Source organism: Pipistrellus hanaki (genome assembly GCF_964339955.1).
Source record: "Pipistrellus hanaki genome assembly, chromosome: 3".
Lineage (NCBI taxonomy): Eukaryota > Metazoa > Chordata > Mammalia > Chiroptera > Vespertilionidae > Pipistrellus > Pipistrellus hanaki.
The window spans coordinates 124,009,300-124,031,054 of record NC_140505.1 but is presented as its reverse complement, the minus strand read 5'-3'; positions in this window follow the sequence as shown (position 1 = coordinate 124,031,054).

Sequence of the window (21,755 nt, the reverse complement as noted above, 5' to 3'; positions counted from 1 at the left end):
CTTTCATTTATTGCTATAACAGCTTCTCCCAATAAAACACTCAAAACTTTGGGTTGCTTAGGCAGTTTCATCATTAAAAAAACAAAATAAAACAAAAAATAACCCTATACTAATAAAAGAGAAATATGCAAATTGACCATACCTATGTGATGCCCACCAGTCAATCAGAAGTGAGCATGCAAATTAACCCAACAAAGATGGTGGAACAGGCTTAAGCCAGCAGTGGACATCCCCCAAGGGGTCCTGGACTGTGAGAGGGCATAGGCCAGTCTGAGGGACCCCCCCATCCCCAATGCATGAATGTCATGCACCAGGCCTCTAGTGTGTGTGTGCAAATGTATATAGGTCAGAGAGGAAGGGAGAGAGAAATAGAAACATTAATGATGAGAGAGAATCATTGATCAGCTGCCTCCTGCATACCCCACACTGGTGATTGGGCATGTGCCTAAGTGGTAATTGAATCGTGGCCTCCTGGTTCATAGGTTGATGCTCAAACACTGAGCCATGCTGGTTGGCAGCAGTTCCATAATTTTTATGCAGAAAGGGCAACAATGGCTGAAATCTTTGGCTTGAAGCTGCGTTGGCAAAGTACTTTAAGACTGAGAACAGCCTGGCTGGTGTGGCCAGTGGTTGAGTGTCCATCTATGAACCAGGAGGTCATGGTTTAATTCCTGGTCAGAGCACATGCCCAGGTTGTGGGTTCAATCCCTTGTGTGGGGCATGCAGGAGGTAGCCAATCAATGATTCTCTCTCATCATTGATGTTTCTATCTTCCTCTCTCTTCCTCTTTGAAATCAATTATAAAATGTATTGTTTAAAAAGACAAAACACCTATCTAAGAATGAAGATGGGTGCAGGGGTAGGAACTGTCAGACATTATAGGTTGTGGCTGTAGGGGGTCAGATGCAAAAGAGTGGTCAAATTATCCTGGGTTTCTCCCCTTTTAGATTCAGTGTGGACTAACTCATTCTTAGAGAGAGAAAAAAAAAATGAAATTGTAGCCCAGACTTGGGTACCTTTCTTTCTTTGTCCTTTTTTTTACTTTCTCCCTTCTTTTTATTCAAAAATATTTATCAAGGGCTTATTTGTAGTAGGCCTTGGGCTGTGGAGTTGAAGGGGACCCAGATGGCCCTGTTTATATGGGGCTTAGAGTCTAGTAGGGAAAAAAGAGAACAAACACAAAACAAATAAACAAAGTAACTTAAGTAATCAGTGTTATGATGAAAATAAAAACAAGGCAAGGAGATAAAGACTAATTACCACTTTAGGATTAGGCATTCTTTTCCCTAGATGTTTCCTGGGGCATCTTACTTATCAGAGATAGTCAATTTTTATCAGCCACTTCTTATAAAGCAGCAGCAGTCTTACAGGACTAAAGAATGCACAATGCTTGAATGTCGCTCAGTGGTTGAGTAGCAACCTAAGAACCAGGATGTTGGTTTGATTCCTGGTCAGGGCACATCTGGGTTGCTAGCTCGATCCCCAGCAGGATGCAGTTGACCAATGATTCTCTCTCATCATTGATGTTTCTATCTCTCCCTCTCCCTTCCTCTCTGAAAGCAATAAAAATATATTTTAAACATAAATAAATAAGAATGCACACCATGATTAACATATATGAACATACAGATATAGATATGCACACCTGAGAGTACAAATGCATGAAGAATATTTATGATGTAACAGGACTAACAATACAAAAGCAAAACTTAGTATATTCAATGAAGTTATCTATGCAACTAAAGACAATGCTATACTGTTGAAGCTGCCATTGCTGGAGCATCTTGAAAATTCTCTTTTGTGATTGCCTGTGGTTGAAGCCATGTGACCATTTCTTTTGAGTTAATCTCCATGAAAGTAAAAAGTCAGTGTCTTTAGCGACAGATTTGATTATTGGCAGGAACCAACAGTATTTAGAAACTAATCCTGAATATCATTTCAGTTTACAAAATGTGAAGCAAATCTAAAAATGTTTCAAATGGGGAGGGATATGTTGGAATAAATGCCTAACTTTAAAAAGACAATAAGTGTGGTTATTTTGAAGGAGACATTTTATTTAAATAAATATATCGATATATTTGCTATAAATCTGTTTCACTTATGCAATACAATACTGCTTAATATCTGATGAGGCAGATTTTAATTCCTGGAGACTAGCAGCTAGTTGCTTAAGAGATGACCAGCTCGCCCTAACCGGTTTGGCTCAGTGGATAGAGCGTCAGCTTGCGGACTGAAGAGGCCCAGGTTCAGTTCTGGTCAAGGGCATGTATCTTGATTATGGGCACATCCCCAGTAGGGAGTGTGCAGGAGGCAACTGAATTGGTGTTTCTCTCTCATCCATGTTCCTAACTCTCTATTCCTCTCCCTTACTCTCTGTAAAAAAAAAAAAAAAAAAAAAAAAAAGTCATTAATTAATATTATTTATTTATTTGTGGTTTTTTTTTTTTTGCCTCATTTCTAACAAAGCCCATTGAAGAAGATTCTGTCTTTTTATTATTGAGTGGGGCCTTAGCTAAAGAATCTGTTAGATTCCCTCCTGCTCACCACCTCTGGCTCTTTTCCATACCAAGTTCCAGAACCTAGGACCACCGTGAAAACTGGTAGAAATATGTCTCATTGTGAAGATCCTCAAAGTATAAGACACTTTCACATCTGGTCCTTTTAAAGCACCACGCAGTAGGCAGGGTTGGAATTATTTACGTTGTCCCACAGTCCTCTTTCATTTTTCAAGTTATTAAACTAAAGGTTTATTAAACGAGATTCTATAACTGTGACCCAAAAACAGTTTCCACAGTTCCTACACTTTGCTAAAGACTTAAAGAGAATTGGGGAAAGTTTGTCTGATTATAAAATTGGGGCTATTTTTATCATGTTTATCATAATTTACCCAAATAACTTCAAGAGTTTTGTGTGTTTGTGTTTTAGTGTTTACGAAATCGTGCAGCTATTTTTAAACAACTCGGTATTTATTTTTGGACTCCAGTCCAGATTTCGCTCACTCTGGCCGGGTCCCCTTGGTCATCTCTTCCTGTGTCGTTAGCTGCTGATCATAGCTAGGATCAGTTCATGAGAGATCTGAGGACAACTCAGTCATTATTGGTGTTTTGCTAGTCAGCATTTGATAGCTGGGTTTTTAGGAATACTTAAGGAAACAGTTACACTTGAACACTCCATGGAAATTGCAGTCTTTCTCAAATCCCAGGAAAACCATTCTTCTTTTCCCTCCCCCTCCCCCTCCCCCTCCCCCTCCCCCTCCCCCTCTCCCCCCCTCCCCCTCCCCCTCCCCCTCCCCCTCCCCCTCCCCCTCCCCCTCTCCCTCCCCCTCTCCCTCCTCCTCCCCCTCCCCCTTCCCCTCTCCCTCTCCCTCTCAATGTAAAACAGCTCTTGTAAGGACTGGAATGTATAATTTAAACTCTGACTACTTATTTTCCCAAAGCACATTCACATGTGTTATCTCTACAAAATCCAGTGAGTGAGATTATGTACAATTTCTTCAGCGTTCAGATTAGGGGCAAAAAGGCTGCCTTTGCCCTTTGCCCTTTGCCCTTTGGAAGGTGGGTAATGGCAGACCAAGAACTCTGACTCCCAGTTTGCCGTTTGATGGTGCGTTCTGCATGTTGACATAAAAGAGAGCAATAATGTGGCCAAACAGCTAGTGTTTTAATATTTGGGGGAAAACAAGTTTGTGTCCCTTTATTGTGTGCCTGTTTACCAGCTCCTTTCCATCTTTGTTCAAACAAACAAACAAACAAACAAACAAAAAACCCTTGTATCTGAGATCTTAGGAGTTCCCTTTTCACTTAGAACACTGGTTACTCTTTTCAGAGTCCTCATTATTCGTGATAAGTATTCCGCCACTTGGTTTACATTTAATTTAGCTTTCTAGTATGCCATTTCATCTGTGTGTGTGTGTTAATATTTCATGTTTTTAATCCTAGTCTTACCAGTATAACAAGCTTTTATAGGTAGGGACAGACACATTTTCCCATGTGCATTCTTATATCCTCATATTGGATCAATCCTTTAGAATTATGAAGTGACCTTTGTTGTCTCTTGTGATGGCCTTCATTTTGAAGTCTATTTTGTTGGCTGTAAGTATTGCAACTCTAGCATTTTTCTCTTTTCCATTTGCATGGAAAATTTTTTTCCATCCCATCACTCTCATCCTTTATGTGTCTTTTGTTTTGAGGTGGGTCTCCTATATACAGCATATAGTTGGGTCATGTTTTTGTATCCATTCAGCTACCCTATGTCTTTTGATTGGAGCATTTAATTCATTTACATTTAGGGTTATTATTAATAGGTACTTATTTATAGCCATTTTAATTCTATATAGCTAGGTTTCTCTGTTTCTTCTTCTCATTACAGCAGTCCCTTTAACATTTGTTTTTCAAAAATATTGTTATTATTCAGATTATTACAGATGTTCCTCTTTCCCCCCCCCCCCTCCCATAGTGCTCCTCCACCTGATTCCCACCCCCACTTCATGCCCTTACCCCCACCACTGTCCTCATCCATAGGTGTAAGAGTTTTGTCCAGTCTCTTCCCACACCCCTCACACCCCTTTCCCCCAGAGAATTGTCAGTCCACTCCCTTTCTATGCCCCTGAGTCTATCATATTCACCAGTTTATTCTGTTCATTAGATTTTTTTATTGACTTGATTTTTAGATTCACTTGTTGATAGATATGTATTTGTTGTCACTTAGTTGTTCATGATTTTTATCTTTACCTTTTTCTTCTTCTTCCTCTTCTTAAAGAATACCTTTCAGCATTTCATATAATCCTGGTTTGGTAGTGATGAACTCCTTTAGCTTTTTTTGTCTGTGAAACTCTTTATCTGGCCTTCAATTCTAAATGATAGTTTTGCTGGGTAGAGTAATCTTGGTTGTAGGTTCTTGCTATTTATCACTTTGAATATTTCTTGCCACTCCCTTCTGGCCTGCATAGTTTCTGTTGAGAAGTCACCTGACAATTGTATAGATGCTCCCTTGTAGTTAACTGTTTTTCTAAAAAATATTCTCTTTGTCTTTTGCTCTTGGTATTTTAATTATGATGTGTCTTGGTGTGGTCCTCTTTGGATTCCTTTTGTTTGGGGTTCTCTGCGCTTCCTGGACTTGTAAGTCTATTTCTTTCACCAGGTAGGGAAAGTTTTCTGTCATTATTTCTTCTAATAGGTTTTTAATATTTTGCTCTCTTTCTTCTTCTGGCACCCCCATAATTTGGATGTTGGTATGCTTGAAGTTGTCCCAGAGGCTCCTTACACTATCTTCATATATTTGGATTCTTTTTTTTTTTTTTTTTATGGGTGTTTTTTGCTTCCTCATACTTCCTTAGCTTACTGGGAGAGTGGTTAGAGCAATTAAGGTTGCTGACCAGCCTTCCTGGCTTCCTGTGAACATCTCTCTTTTAGTGAAACTGATTTGTTTCAGGCATCATGGCAAAAAAAAAAAAAAAAAAAAAAAGACTTTTAAACTGTCAGAACTTTAAAATTTTTCAGGTAGCAAAATTAAATACTTAGCGTTTCTCAAATCAATAATACTTTTACATTTTTAAAGATACATTTCAAATAAAATATAAGGCATATTTAATTATAGACTAACTTCAATTCTCTGGACTTCATGCAAAGCATACTTAGATCAACATTTCAGTATTATAACAATTCAATAAATTTAGATTTAAGTTTTTATCATTTGATTTAGTAACTTCCAAATTCTTTTAAATTTCCAGCAATTGGCCTGGCCCAGCCTTTGATTTTCAAAATGGTCACAATTTTTCTGCTGGGGAAGTCAAGAGATAAACTCTCAGCCATTCATATAAACTTGCTATCTCCTTTCTGGTGTTTACTTGCCTTTGGGCAGGAATATCAAGTGCTGCTTTAAATGTCTTGGGAAACTAGCCTGTATTCATCTCCACCACTTATAAGCCTAAAAACAGCCTTTCTGGTTTTTATTCTGTACCCAGCAAAGAGGTTAAGCCCAGCTCAAAACTATGCGAACTCATTTTAAACTGGCTTTTCCCCTTTACATGTGCACAGAAATCCCCAATGCATTTATTAATTCATAAAAGCTTTAAGTCATTAGCTGGAAAAAAAAAGATGGTGAATATGAAGCCTCTTAAAGTGGCTTTTTTTGGGGAATGGCGTCGTTTATCTATTGTTTTTGTATTTTATTACTTTTTCAATTTTTATTTATTTTTATTTTTAAGGAAAGAAAAAGATTTTAAGGTAAAGAATTATTGGCAGTTGCTAAGAAATTCCTTTAATCTTTTTTACTTGTTTACAAGTAGTTTACACATGGAGGCAGAGGAGGAGCAGATGGTATTGTTAAAGATTTGCACCCTTTCACTCCAGGCTGTAAGATTGTGGCTGCACCCCACTTAAACATTCTTAAACTCTCCTGTGCTGAATCAAAAAATAAAGTAGGAGGAGGAATTTTCTCTGGACTTTCTGCTGAGTATTGGTCACACAACTGCTTTCTAACCTTTTCCCAGGTTTCATCAACAAATGTTAAGAAAGAAATAAAGAATCTGACTACGCTTAACAGAATTCCTTTGAGCCATGAGGGTAGTTTAAAGCATTTAGGATTACCCATGTTTTACTCCTAGCTAATTCAATTTCACAACAATACACTCCCTCTACCTTACAGTTCCTTAAATCTGTGGCACACTCAATTCTAGCGAGCGATCCCTTGCCTTACCTCTTGTTGCCTCTTTCGGCCCACGGCCCAGGGCCCATATCAACAGTACAGTGATTGAAATTTCTTTTGAGAGCCAAATTTTTTAAACTTAAACTTCTTCTAATGCCACTTCTTCAAAATAGACTCACCCAGGCTGTGGTATTTTGTGGAAGAGCCACACTCAAGGGGCCAAAGAGCCGAATTCTATTGGGCACCAGAATGCGGGGGGCCTGAAGCTGCGGGATCTCCCTTTTCCATGTCCGGCATGGAAAGAGAGATGAATGAACCGGTTCTAAGTGGAGGTGCCCAGGGATTGAGAAATAATAGAAATAAAGAGAGAAGACACAGAGATAGATTTTAAGCTGGGAGCTGGGAGGGTCACCGAACTCCTCTGCTGGAGAGACTGACTGACGACCTCCTGAGCCACACAGCACATCTATTTATACTCCAATCTAACAAGGGGGTTTCACAGAAAAACAAGGAGCCTGGGAGAGCCCAGGTTCCACCCACCCCTTCCTCCTGAACAAACACAAGCCAGGAACTAAGAACATCTCAGCACTCCCAGGGTGGGAGTGCAACTGACATGATTCTGCCAATATCCCGGCCCAGTCAACAACAATGTAAAGAATGTCCAGGTGTCTTCCCATTTGGCCCTCTACAGTTAGCCTTATGGGGACTCCTTTGTAGGTAAAAGTTTTATTTTCTTTTGCTGCCTTTAAGACTCTCTCTTTGTCTTTAATTTTTGGCATATTAATTATGATGTTTCTGGGTGTGGGCATGTTTGGATGCTTCTTGCTTGGGGTTCTCTGTGCCTCCTGAATTTATGTGACTTTTTCCTTTACCAGGTTAGGGAAGTTTTCTGTCATTTTTCTTTAAATATGTTCTCTATTCCTTTCGCCCTTACTGCCTCTCTGGCACACATGCTATTCTAATATTGTTATGTTTCATTTGTTGAACAGCTCCCTTAAGCTGTCCTGTTTTTTTTTTTTTTTTTTTTTTTTGGTGCTCTGAGTGATATTTTCAATTATGTCTTCTGATTCACTGATTTGATCATCAGCTTCTCCTAATCTGCTGTGTATTCCTTCCAATATGTTCTTTATTTGTGTTATATCATTCTTTATCTCAGACTGTTCTTTTTTCATAGTTACTATTTTTTCATGCTATTGAGCATCTTTATCATCATTACTCTGAACTCTGTTTCACATAAATTTTTTTATCTTTGCTTCATTTATCTCTTCTGGAGAATTCTCTAGTTCTTTCATTTGGGGGTTATTTCTTTGTCTCCTCACTCTGATTGTCTGTTTGAGTTTGTGACTATATATTGGGTAGATCCTCTCTGCCTCTCCATCTCTAGTGCAGGACAGTGTTAAAAGCTGTTTTTGACTAATTGGATCAGGCAAAGACTCAAAGCTTCCAGAGACTGCTTATGCCTACAGACAGATAGGATTCCAACTTGAATTGCCGTTAGGCCTGTGATGGGCAAACTTTGGTTCTTGAGCCACATTCGGCTCTTTGGCCCCTTGAGTGTGGCTCTTCCACAAAATACCACAGCCTGGGTGAGTCTATTTTGAAGAAGTGGCATTAGAAGAAGTTTAAGTTTAAAAAATTTGGCTCTCAAAAGAAATTTCAATCACTGTACTGTTGATATTTGGCTCTGTTGACTAATGAGTTTGCTGACCACTGCCCTAGGCAATCGTACTCAGGTGTGCTAAGAGTTTTTTCAACAGGGTGGGGCAGTTGCTTCTTTCAAGAGGATAAGTGCGATTTTTAATCTCTTCAGTGGCCCCAGGGCAAGGTGTTTTCTAATAAGGTGTGACTACTGTTTTCCCCCTCAGGCAAGGCAGGTGTCTATGTGGGAAAGATGTCCTCAGCTGTGTGAGGGAATGACTGAGTCCCCAAACTTGTGGTGTCCGCCTTCTAAGCTCTATCCCCCAAGTCGTCAGTCCTGCTTCTGCTTTCCCAGCTCCAGTCCACTTCATCCTTCTTCTGCGGGAGCACAAGGTGGGTGGCTCCAAAGGACTTTAAGAGAGTGCCTGAATGTTACTTCCTGGAAGACAGCACCCCACTGCTTTTCACAGCCAGATGTTATGTGGGTACCTCTCCAGTTTTGGTGCTGGGGGCCTCAGCTTGGAGATTAAATCCCCGAGTTCCTCAGTGGCTAGTCCCCACAGCTGAGATATATTTCCAGGGGGCCCCTTCTACCAGTCTCTATACATGGTCTCCAGGATACCAGAGTTCTCTCCTGTGAGTTTTCTGTTGATCATTCAGGAAGTTTTTCTGTATTTTAGTTGTAATTCCAATTTGTTCTTGGGAGCATGTCCGTGCAGCATCCATTTTTAGTCTCTCCTCAGGTGCATTCTTGAGAATTCAACTACCTGTTTTATTTTTTCTTCAAGGTATCTTGAGTTTGGCTTTGTAAGATATGTACTAAAGGGAAAGCATTTTCCCTCCTCTGTCTCACCAATTAGTCATTTTCTACAGAAAATATAATCAGGAAGGACCATTGCCCAATCCTGGTTTCTTTTCATATGGCAGCATTAAAATTTTTTTCCTAGTGAAAGGATCTCCTTTTGCTTTAAATGTATGTCCAGATTTAAACAGTGAAGGTTTAAGTGACTATTATCAGGGCCAGCTGCATAAATCATAGGGTCTAGTGCAAAATGAAAATGTGGGGGGCCCTTTGTTCAAGAAGGAGGGAAAGTATCATTAAAGAGACTAAAATAGAAAGCTGTGTACTTTAAAATTTTTACTCATAAAACATAATAGGAGCTGTAACTGGTTTGGCTCAGTGGATAGAGCATTGGCCTGCAGACTGAAGGGTCATGGGTTTGATTCCAGTCAAGGGCATGTACCTTGGTTGCAGGCACATCCCTGTTAGGGGGTGTGCAGGAGGCAGCTGATAAATGTTTCTAACTCTCTATCCTTCTCCCTTCCTCTCTGTAAAAAATCAATAAAAATATTTTTTAAAAAAACCATAATAGGAGTAAAAGTTATGAACTAGTAACTACATAAAACTATAAATTGCAGGAAAATTTCTGGTATACTAAAATAATAATATGTTAATGAGATATCTTGATCATATAATTTTTTTGGGTCAATATTCTGCAAATTTATTTATTAGATCACTGAAATTTATACTATTTTATCAATATATTTAAAGGTGATTGCAAATAAAATGTTTTAACTACTTTAAACAGGTTTATTCAGACATGCAAATAATTTTTTATTATTTGTAATTTTGAGAAGATTCTTCCTGCTGATACAACCATTATTGGAGCTGTTCAGAGTATTTTATAGAATCTTATAACAAGGGGATAAATTTCTGATAAATTATTTTGATATATATTTTACTACATCTAGAACTGGTGATTCCTGAAATGGTTTTTCTAAAGTAATAATAATAGTAATAATAATAGTAATAATAATAATAATAATAATAATAATAATAACTTTACACCAATGAGTTTTGTATAAGTCTGAATTTAGTTGTAAGTGTAAATTTATATAATGGCAGTTTAATTTTTTCTCTTAGGTTTCCTGTAACTTGTGGAGGTTGTACAAAAACCAAAAGAACATTTACTAGTTCTATTGTGATCTTCAGTTACAAGAACAAAAATAAATTAAAAATTGTCCTCCTTGTTAATATTTGGTTCAGCCAATGCTTCATATGAAAATAGAGGCCTTTCTCACTCAATGTGACAATTAAAAATTTTCATTTCCATTTCTAAGTCTGTGGATTAGCTTTGCAGTATTGCAGCAGTTTTAAAAACCAGTTTCTAAACTCTTTGAAGAATTCTAATAATTCCCTGATATACTTTATTTCCACGTCCATGTGTACACTTTTATTTATTTATTTAAAAAAATATATTTTATTGATTTTTTTACAGCGAGGAAGGGAGAGATATAGAGAGCTAGAAACGTCGATGAGAGAGAAACATCGACCAGCTGCCTCTTGCTGGGGATGTGCCCACAACCAACCTACATGCCCTTGGTCGGAATCGAACCTGGGACCTTTCAGTCCGCAGACTGAGGCTCTACCACTGAGCCAAACCGGTTTCGGCTACACTTTTATTTTGTAATAATTTACTGACCAAGTTTACTGCCTGAGTGCAGGCAGCTGTGACCCCAGGGCCACAGCCAGAGGGAGGGTTAATATTTGTGCAGATATGGCCAGGACAGGCTCTGGACAGACAGGAAAGCTCGCCTCCCACTGCTGGGCCCGGCACCGCCTCCATTCAAAGTTCCTTCTCTCTCCCGTCCTGTGGCTACTGTTGCTATCACCATTGTTGCCAGTGTAGGCTCAAATCCCCGGCCACCGCCCCCTCCGACCTGTGTCACCCCAGGCTGCCAGGGACTACTCTGCGTGCCTGCCTGCCTGCCTACAGCAAGCTGTGCGCACAGATCTGAGCTCTGTGTGCATGGAGCATAGCTGCTTGCACACAAGTCAAGCAGGTTTCTCCTCTGTTTACGCCCACGTTTCATTGTCCCACCAGACTTTACTACAAAACACAAGTTCAAAAATAAAATATTCAGAACTTTGTTGTTAATCCTCACCCAAGGACATTTTCCCACTGATTTTTTTTTTTTTTTTTTTTTTTTTTTTTTTTTTTTTTTTTTTTTTTTAGAGAGAGATGGGAAGGAAGGAGAGACAGAGAAACATTGGTTGCCTCCCCAACCAGGGCCAGGGATCAAACCTGCAACCGAGGTATGTGCTCTTGATAAGATTAGAACTCTTCAGTCTGAGGGCCGATGCTCTATCCACCGAGCCAAACTGGCTCAGGCAAAAATCTTAAGAGCTTTGACACAGCAGAACAGAGCATTAAACCAAGTGCAGTCCGGTGCAGACACACAGATTACCGGCCCAGGAAGCCAGTGAGCCCTGTCTATTAGGCCTTTCTGAACAATCACTCCAGCCCTGACATCAGGTTGCCCAACTAAGATAGAACTCATCCGCCTCCACTGGCCTGTCTAGCTTTGTGACACTGTCCAACTTCAGCCCATCTCTTCTCTTCCCCTGACCTGCCCCAAAGTCTTTTGGCCTCACTGTTATATTGTATATTACCTTCTCTTGCTTGTCTGCTAACTCTGTTTGCTGTGAGGGTGTTTTTCTCCTTTATCAGGTCCCTGTGTATTGACTTCCTCCCTTGCTGTTACACAAACTGTTATTTTATTCCTCTTTGTCCCTCATTCCTGAGGCCTGGCTTCACGTTGCAAACCAATGACCTGCGTGCATGCCGTTGTCTCAGGCTCTGCTTTCAAGAGAACCCAGATTCTAACAATTAGTGCTGTGCTTGCAGATGTGATTTTTGATGGAGCTAATTTTACTCACTGAATGATTAATTTGACCTTTATGCTGGAGCTCCACTTTTAGATATTTGTATTTATTCATTCAACAAATACTTATTGAGCACTTATGCCAGGCACAGAATAGTAGGGGAGAGAAATTCCAGCTCTCCTGGTGCTCACATGGAAAGTGTCATAAAGAGAAACAAAGCAAGGATTAAAGCAGGGAGGAAGCTATGAATGTGGAAGGTGGTTTGTGATTTTTTTTGGGGGGGTGGGGCGGGGCGGGGGCGGTTTGTGATTTTAAATACGGTGTCAGGAATGTCATCACTTGACTAGACTTGAAGGATGGAAGCCGGAGAGAAGAGTTCGGGAATAAAAGGCGTAACATAACTGCTAAGCTCAGGAAGAACCTGGAGCCAACATGCTTGGAGGGCAGTGGTCAAGGGCAGAACTGCAGGAGATGAGGTAAAAGCAAGGCCAAATGGAGTAGGACCATGAAGGACAACGACAGAACTTGAGTGTTGATGAGGGAAACATTGACAGATTTTCTGGAAAAGCATGACTTGATCTGCCTGGCTTCCAGATGAACAGAACCTTGTGTGTAGGAAACTGTCCCAAGTGGCTATCACAGGCTCACCCAGTTTTCCAAAGATCTTTCTCCTGGCTTTCAAACAATTTTAAGCAGACCTTTCTAAATATTTTTATTCAGTAAGATGTCCCAACTTCACCACTAACATTGGTATGACTTTGATTTCTTGATTAAAAATGCTTTTGGAGACATTGTATTTATTTATATTCAGCAAGAAGTGTAAATTACATATGCTATTGTCTTTAGAAACCAGAAGGGACTATTGTTTACTGGTGGAAATACTTGACATCAATTACTGCCTACGTTCTTTGAAGACCAGCTTATGAAGTTGTCCACATAATTATTCTCGTTTGAAAATGCATAGTTTCCGCCCATTTGAGTTTGCATTTTGATTTTCTTTCCTTTGTTTTGCAATCAAATATTATTTTCTTGTTGGCCAAGTATGTAAGTAAAATCTAAATGGAATTGTTTTAGCCAGGAGATATGACATGAATATAACATGACATTTTACATGGAATCCATTATTCTCTGCCAAAAATAAGTCAGGATGGCATAAAATTAGTTTTCTGGGTCTTTAGTCAATAGCATTTTTGTTCAAAGTTTTGAAAATCATTTGAAATAAAGTCACCGAATCTTTCCAAGGAAGCATTGTTCCCAGAACTCAAAACAACTGCTGACTACAAAGCAATGGACAAATATTTATTCATGACCCCCAAATTCAACTTGTATCACCTATGCTCTTATTATCTTCCACTCCTTCTTCCCTAACTTTTTGTTCCACCGTGTATGCTTCTGGTTCTTTTCTTCTTTCCTTGTACTCTGCTCACTTCCTCCAAGTCACCAACCCTGAAAAGTCTACCAAATTGCACCGGGGAGGGGAAGTAGGGTCTAGATTAGAGACTGGACAAAGTATTCCAGTTCCACCAAAATCCCTCTCTAAATGGTACTGACATGTTCCCCAGTGCTCAGAACTTTTCTGCAAGAATGGAATGTTCTTCTCGCTTGGCCAGATTAATGGCCCATGAAATCTGCAGGGTAAAACACTTTAAGGAGGGTATAAATGAAACCACTCTGAATCATTATACTTCAATGCACTTTGAACAATTACACTTCAGTGTAGCAGTTAAAGTGCATCCTTCTCTTTGGCTCAGAACTGTCAACTCCATGAGGGCAGGGGTAGGGTCCTTGCTGTTTGTTCTTATTTCGCCAGTAGGAATTGAAATGCCTAGACCAGTGGTCGGCAAACTCATTATTCATCAGAGCCAAATATCAACAGTACAACGATTGAAATTTCTTCTGAGAACCAAATTTTTTTAAACTTAAACTTCTTCTAATGCCACTTCTTCAAAATAGACTCGCCCAGGATGTACATTTTGTGGAAGAGCCACACTCAAGGGGCCAGAGAGGCGCATGTGGCTCATGAGCCACAGTTTGCGCACCACGGGCCTAGACTGTAGTCAGCATTCAATAAATACAGCTTGAATAAATGAACAAAGAACAAACTTTGCACAGAGCATTGTGGTGTTTTCGTCAAGATGTTTAGTTTGTTAGACCTACTTGAAAGGAGCAATGTGATTTAGGAATTGACATTGAGAAGCTATTGAATATATTGGCTAATATCTGTCAAAAAGAATAAATTAGAGGATCCAAGATGGCAACAGAATAGGTGAAAGTTACTCATTTTCTTCCAGTACAAAAGTGGAATGATAACAAAATTATAGAACAATCCACCTGAATAACCAACTGAAGACTAGCTGAATAGAAGTCTTGTAACCAAGGACAGGAAAATTACTGTGCTCAAAATTCATATATATATTTCCATTGGATCAAGCTTCATCTTATTTTGTTGAAGTCCTTTATATTCTTGCTACTTTGGGTTTGCTTTATTTATAAATTGCTTAGAGAAGGATGTTAAATCATTTACGATGATTGTAGACTTGCAATTTTCTTCTTATAATTTAATCTATATTTTTAACAGATTTTAGCCATTTTGCTATCATACTCTGGATTTAGGTAAATTATTTCTTTGTCAGTAAGTACTGTTTTTGTCTTAAACTGCACTAGCCTTCTTCTGGTTACTTGTATCTTTTCCAATTCCTTTTCTCTGAATCTTTCTATATTCTTAGGTTTAAATACTTTTTTTGTTAACAAGGTATATCTTAAAACAATTATAAATTTTATCTATTAATAGGATAATTACTGAAAAAGATAAAAGAATATATAACTGAAAAGCTAATAGAGGAGAAAACATAATAATAAAAATACTTGATTAATCCAAAGAAAGGAAAGAATTGAGAAAAAAAGAAACAAAGAACAAATAGAACTAACAGAGAACAAGTATTGTGATAAGAGATTTGAATCCAACAATGTCAGTGATTTTAATAAGTAATATTTCACATTCCAGTTAAAAGGCAAAGATTCTCAGAGTGGATTTAAAAAACCTGAGCTGGTTTTGCTCAGTGGATAGAGCGTCGGCCTGTGGACCAAAAGGTCCTGGATTTGATTCTGGTCAAGGGCATGTACCTCAGTTGCAGGGTCCACCCCAGCCTGGGCCCTGGTCCTGGTTCATGCAGGAGGCAAGCAATCCATGTGTTCCTCTCACAGTGCTATTTCTGTCTTTCCATCTCTCTTCCACTCTCTCTAAAAACCAATGGAAAAATATCCTCGCATGAGGCTTTAAAAAAAATCAATAAATCCAGCTGGATTCCTTCTCTTTATCAAATGAGATCACCAGAGAGCTCAATTTGTACTATCTTATTAGAGTATAAAATGCTTGCTTTTGTCTGAGCTATGGTATTAAGCTGTCTGCTTGTAGTATTGGTTGATATAAGAAATGGCCATATAAGGAATTTTTCTGTATTATCTGTAGACCCCTGATTAAAGACCTGACGTACTATGTGGTTCAATGTCTCATATGAGGTTTCATGCCATAAATTCCTCTTTGAGTTAGAGCTAGGAAAAGTTTGGTTTCTTGACAAACCAAAAGCTTTCTGTTATTAGAGTTCTATAAAACTAACTCTGCCTTTCCTGCCTTATATGCAATAAACTTAGGGGTAAATCTTATGATGATTCAAAGTGAATATTCTTAGTCTCCATCTCTGTCGTTGATACAACTATTTCTTCCTCTCAGTTTACTACCACAAATTGGTTGAGTGCTAAGCCTATTTGGAGAGTAAGGAATAAAAGAAACAAAAATTTAAAAATGGTAATGGCAACCCTGGCCAGTTGCTCTATGGTTAGAACATCCCACTGGCTGCAGGTTTGATTTTTGGTCAAGCCAGTTGGGTACACATGAGAGGTGATAAACAGCAAGGACCCCAATCCCTGCCCTCATGGAGTTGACAGTACTGGGCCAAAGAGAAGTGTACATTTTAACTGCCACACTGAAGTGTAATTGTTCAAAGTGCTTTGAAATATAATGATTCAAAGTGGTTTCATTTATACGCTTCTTAAAGCCACCACAAGATGGCCAGCAGGGGAAGGCAGTTGGGAGGGACCAGGCCTGCAAAGGAGGGCAGTTGGGGGTGATCAACCCTGTAGGCCGCACATGTGTCAAACACAAGGCCCGCGGGCCAAATCCAGCCCGCCAGGCCTTGCAATGTGGCCCGCACAGCGCTGTCATCACTGCACTCTGCTGTCAGTTTATGACATTGTCAGTTTATGACTGTTCAGTAAACCATTCGGCCCGCGATTTAGGCTGGATTTTAGATTTTGGCCCCTTCTCTGATTGAGTTCGACACCCCTACTAGGGGATGGTGGTTAGGGGTGACCAGGCCAGCTAAGGAGGGAAGTTGGGGGCAAACAGGCTGGCAAGGGAGCAGTTAGACATTAATCAGGCTGGTATGTGGGTGGTTAGGGGGTGATCAGGAAGGCAGGCAGGCGAGCAGTTGGAAGCCAGCAGTCCTGGATTGTGAGAGGGATGTCCGACTGCCTGTTTAGGCTATATTTTCAGCAGAAGAATGACACTTTCATATCTGTATTTTAAAACTCTAAGTATGGAGATGATGTGAAAGATAGGTATAGGGAGGGTTGGAGATTGGAGGACAATTAAGGGACATAAATGACAGTTCATTCAAGAGCTGATGAGAACTTGAGCCTCTGGTTTTGAGGAGGATGAGGGGAAAATTTGATAGATATTTTTCAGTTAGTATTAGCAGGACTTGGCAGTTATTTGGATGTGGGGAGTGAGGAAGAGTAAGTATAAATGACATTAGGTTTTGAGCATGTGCAATTGTTTGAATACCATCAAGTGAGAGGAAACTAAAATATAAAAACAAATTTTGAAAAGACGGTAATTAGCTTGACCTGTTTTATGTATATTGTGTTGAGGCATTTGAAAATACTGAGCAGAACTATCTATACTAATAAAAGGATAATATGCTAATTAGACCAGACATCCATCAGGATGTCCTTCCAGACAAAGCTGCAGTGGCTGTGAGGGCTGAAGGCAGGCAGCCATGGCAACAGCTGCAATGGCCAAGGGCAGGCCACCGCAGAGGCTGGCAGTGGCAGCAGCAGTGGAGTGATGGGGGTGCACCCTCCCTAATCGCCCAGTTGCCTTCCGCAGAGGGAGGCCAGAGGCAACAGCAGTGGCTGGGGTGATGGGGGGTGTAAATATTTTTCTCTTTTCCACATCCAGTGTGGCTAGAGAACTGTACAGTTTCTGAGTAGGGGCAGCTGGGGATTGAGAAAAATGAAAGAAAAAAATAGACACAGAGATAGGAAAAGCTGGGACCAGGTAGGACCACTGCCCTCTTGTGATGGAGAGACAATGACCCAGAGCCATTATAGTGTTTTTATTTTATACCCCAAAGTTTTACTAAAAGTCAAGACAAAGGAGATTATTTGCATTCTTGGGTGGGCCCAAGTGGTATTCATTCCTGGTGCTTGGCTGGATTTACATAATAAAACCCACTCCAGGGCACCTGGGCAGAAATGAAGGTCAAGCTGATAACACTTCTGCCTTTTGGCAGAATGTGCTTCCAGGGTGTGGTTTTGCCTACTGTCCTGGATTCAGCTGACAGTTTAAAGAAATGCCCACGTGTCTTTCCAGATGCTCTCTACAGGGGGGCACCTTCCTCTGATCACTGGTTGCCTCGAGCAGAGGGAGGCCAGAGGCAGCATCAGTGGCGGGGTGATGGGGGCAGTGCGTTCCCCTGATCGGCCAGTCACCTCCCACAGAGGGAGGCCAGACTGCGGCTTAGGCCCACTCTCTGTCAGTAGAACATCCCTTGAGGGCTCCTGGCTTATGAGAGGGGGCAGGCCAGGCTGAGGGATCCCTCCCAGGTCCCAGGTTCCTGTGGTTGGCCAGAGGGAGGGAAGCCTGGGTCCCAGTTGCCTGTAGTTGGCCAGAGGAGAAAAGCATGGGTCCTGGGTGTGGGGGCCAAGGCAGAGGCAGTTAGGGGTGATCAGGCTGGCAGGGGAGCAGTTAGGGGTGATCAGGGGTCCTGGGTGCCTAGGCTGGCCAGAGGGAGGGAAGCCTGGGTCCCAGGTGCGGGAGATGAGGCAGAGGTGGTTAGGGGTGATCAGGCTGGCAGGCAGGTGAGTGGTTAGGAGCCAACGGTCCCAGATTGTGAGAGGGATATCTGACTGCTGGTTTAGGCCCAATCCTACAAGGATCCTGGACTGGAGAGCGTGCAGGCCAGGCTGAGGCACCCCTTCTCCTGTCCAACTGATATCTAAATTTAGTGAAATTTTAATCATCAGTTCATTTAAAAAAAAACAACTGTCCAGATTAATTATTTTATGTGGGAGAATGAGCATGTTAAAATTTACAAGAAAATGTTGAAAGATTGGAAGAATAAGATAAGAATATTTCAACTAGATAGTAAATTGGGCACGTGTTAAAATATATTCCAACTGACATAATCAAACTGTATAAAAAAAGGCACAAGAAAAGACGTTGTCTAAAAGCAAAAGGTATACTTAAATGAGACTAGAAGCAGAACTTAGAGGAATGTCTATCTATAAGGGTGTAGGCAGGGTAAGGGGACCAACTGGGAGGTCTAGGCACATAGGTGACAAAGCAAGGAAGGACGGTGGGACAATATTACAGTACTTCTCTCCTAGACAAAGCTGGTTAAAAATTAGGAAGCAAGAGGACCTGAATGTTGCAGGCCCTAGGGGTTGGTTCCCTACAATGCAGGGCTGAGCAAAGAACGAATCTGAGGGATTCAATGAGAGAGAGAGAGAGAGAGAGAGAGAGAGAGAGGGAGAGAGATCCATTGGTTGCCTCCCATATGCCCCCAAACCAGGGGTCGAACCTGCAATCTTTTGATGAACCAGATGGTGTTTCAACCAACTAACCCACCAAGCCAGGGCTTTACTGAAAGATTTTATGTATATATCATCCCATTTGAAGAAAAGGAGGTCAAGACAGAGATAGAGAGACAGAAAGACAGAGAGAGAGATTTCTTTTCCCCTCTAGGAAAAAAGCCAAACTTTCCTTATCTTGGCATACAAGACATTTCACAATATCCTGTCTTTACTGAAGGTCAGCAATAATCAATATCAAGCATCAAACAGAGGAGATATTTAAAATGAAAACATTTTCTCAAAAATGTTTATTGCATATCGGGGAAGGTAGAATTAGAACCATGACTGGATTGCGTAAGTTGAACAATGAAAGCCATAGAAAAGAAGCAGCTTCAAGGAGGGTGAGTCACTCTACCTGTGGAGGCAGGACAGAGTCCTCCGGTGCTGACATCAAAAAGGAGTTTTCAAAGAGGGCAGCAGGCGAACAAGGGGAGAGGCAGAGAGCGTTCAGGCACATGCAAGGCAGGACGAGCCACAGGCTTGGGGGCCAGCACAGCGACCTGCTCTTCTCGGAGGAGAAGGTGGCAGGGGACAGTGGGGGACGAGGTTGCTTCATGTATCCGCTTCTCTTTCATTTACCCACTTCGCCTTCACTCACTCCTCTTCCCCTGGCTAACTCTGAATTGTCCTTCTCGGTGCCGGTCAGATGTCACCTCCTTCTTGGAATTCTTCACTGCTGCACGCTGCATACACCCCTAATTGATATTGTAATTATTTGTGTAGCAAGGTCTCCAGCCTGAGGTTTGTCTGTCTGTACTGTGGGAGGCAAGTAGGTCTGATAAACCTGAGGGTCTGGCAGACCTTCCAGAAATGTGTTTGTATAAAGGGGCTGAGGACCACTCCCGGAGGAAACTCAGCCTGAGGGAAGGAAAGCCAAGAGGTAAACGCTGTCCTACAGCAAAGCCCCAGTTGCTACAAAGCAAGGCAATTTGAGGACCACATATTGTCCCTGTGCCGATTAGTAAGTTCTTACTCCTCACCTCCAGGTCTCTGTGTTCTCGACTCACATGCCGGTGCTGGGACGGCTCTGCCCGGAGAAAAGCACCAATGGGAGGTGAGAAGACTCTGCTCTGTGTGGCTAAGTCTGTGGTCGGCACACTGAGGCTTGCGAGCCACGTGTGGCTCCTTGGCCCCTTGAGTGTGGCTCTTCCACAAAATACCACGACCTGGGCAAGTCTATTTTGAAGAAGTGGCATTAGAAGAAGTTTAAAAAATTTGGCTCTCCAAAGAAATTTCAATTGTTGTACTGTTGATATTGGGCTCTGTTGACTAATGAGTTTGCTGACCACTGGTCTGAGTGATAACACTTCACCCAGCAACACCCGCTGGCTACCAGTCCCCCTCAGAGGTGCCAGCAGCAGGTGGGGGGCACCCTCCTCAAAGGTCGAGTCCTAGCTTTGTGGGTCTCCTCATCCAGGCTTCCAAGTCGTACAAATCCAAGCCTTTCTCCCCAAGCCCTCTGGACAATAGTGACTTTCTCTGTGTTCCCTTTGTGCGCCTTTGGCTTTTTTGATTCTCTGATACCTATTTAACTAGCTCCTTATATTAAATTCTCTCGGTTAAAATCACGAATGTCACTGCTCTTTTCCTGCTGGACCCCGACTGTCATACACTGCCACTCAGTTTTCCATGGACTTGTATCTGAATCTTATGGGAAACAAGTCACTGGAAGATCATATCTGCAAAAACAGCTGCATATTCCTTTTAGAGAGCATGTTCTCTTCACTTGAATCTTAGGAAGGTTCTTCTGCAGAAGAATTCTCCTGTAGGACTCGATGGAATCACTAAGAGTTTTTAGGGTTTAATACAGCGGTAACCAGTTGAGAAGAGGAAAATCTGGCTGATGGCCAGACAAGTAAAGTAAATGAATAAAGTGGGTTCAGTCAGTGAAAGGAGGGGTGGCCCCGGGTAAACCGGAGACTAGTTTGCTTTATTATCAAAAAGAGGAAGTGAGCACTCCGCTCCAGGCTGTCACTGCCATGTGGGAATGTGGGGCCAGTTTCATCTACATTTTCAAAAAGCTCAAAGTTGAGATTTTTAGGTAAAATTACAAGTAATGCGCATTTTTTGGAAAAGATAACTAACTATGCCAGTCAAAACTATGCAAGTCCAACACTATCTTTATCATTAAAGACCATGTCACTAGTTCTCAAACCCGCAGGAGCTAAGAAGACTCATTTGAACTGCTGCTTGGAGCCTTAGGAATCCTGGCTGGTCTTGGGAGATACCTCTGCAGGGCGCTTTGTTTCTGTAATTGCAGGTGTGAGTAAGAACCAGAGGCATACAGTTTACATCTATTCATGTTTTCTTCCTTCTCAGACTTCTTCCTTATTAGGGCAAGGATTGTCTGTTCCCCAGTGTAGGGTATAGCCTTGGCATAAGGCCTGGGGTACTTTAGGTATTCAGTAAGATTTAATGAATGGCTGGAGAGAGGAGTTCGTTTTTAACAAAAATAATGTAATGTGTAAAGCCTGGCTTGTAAATGAGACGTGTGTTCTACTCCTGGACTTACAGGAGCTGTGTGACTTTGGGAAACCACTTAATTTACCTGCATTGGATTTTCTTATTGGAAAAGGGCAGATACCAGTACCTACCTTTCTAGGTTTTCTGGCTTTAATATTTATTTAAAACCTCTCTTTCAAGGATGTGGTATTTATTCTTAATTTATTACAATGATAAGTGTGAAGATGACTTGTGGAGGGATCAGCTAAGAATTGGGGTTAGGGAGCGGGGGTGTCAATGTTCTGTCCTTCAGTAGCTTGCTCTGTGTCTGTGGTACAACCAGGACTCAAACTTGATGCAAAGTATCCACTTCCAGAGATGGTGCTCCTGTGTGTGCCGACGGTCATTAGACGTGTGTTAAAAGAGAATTATGCTGTCAACATTGAAT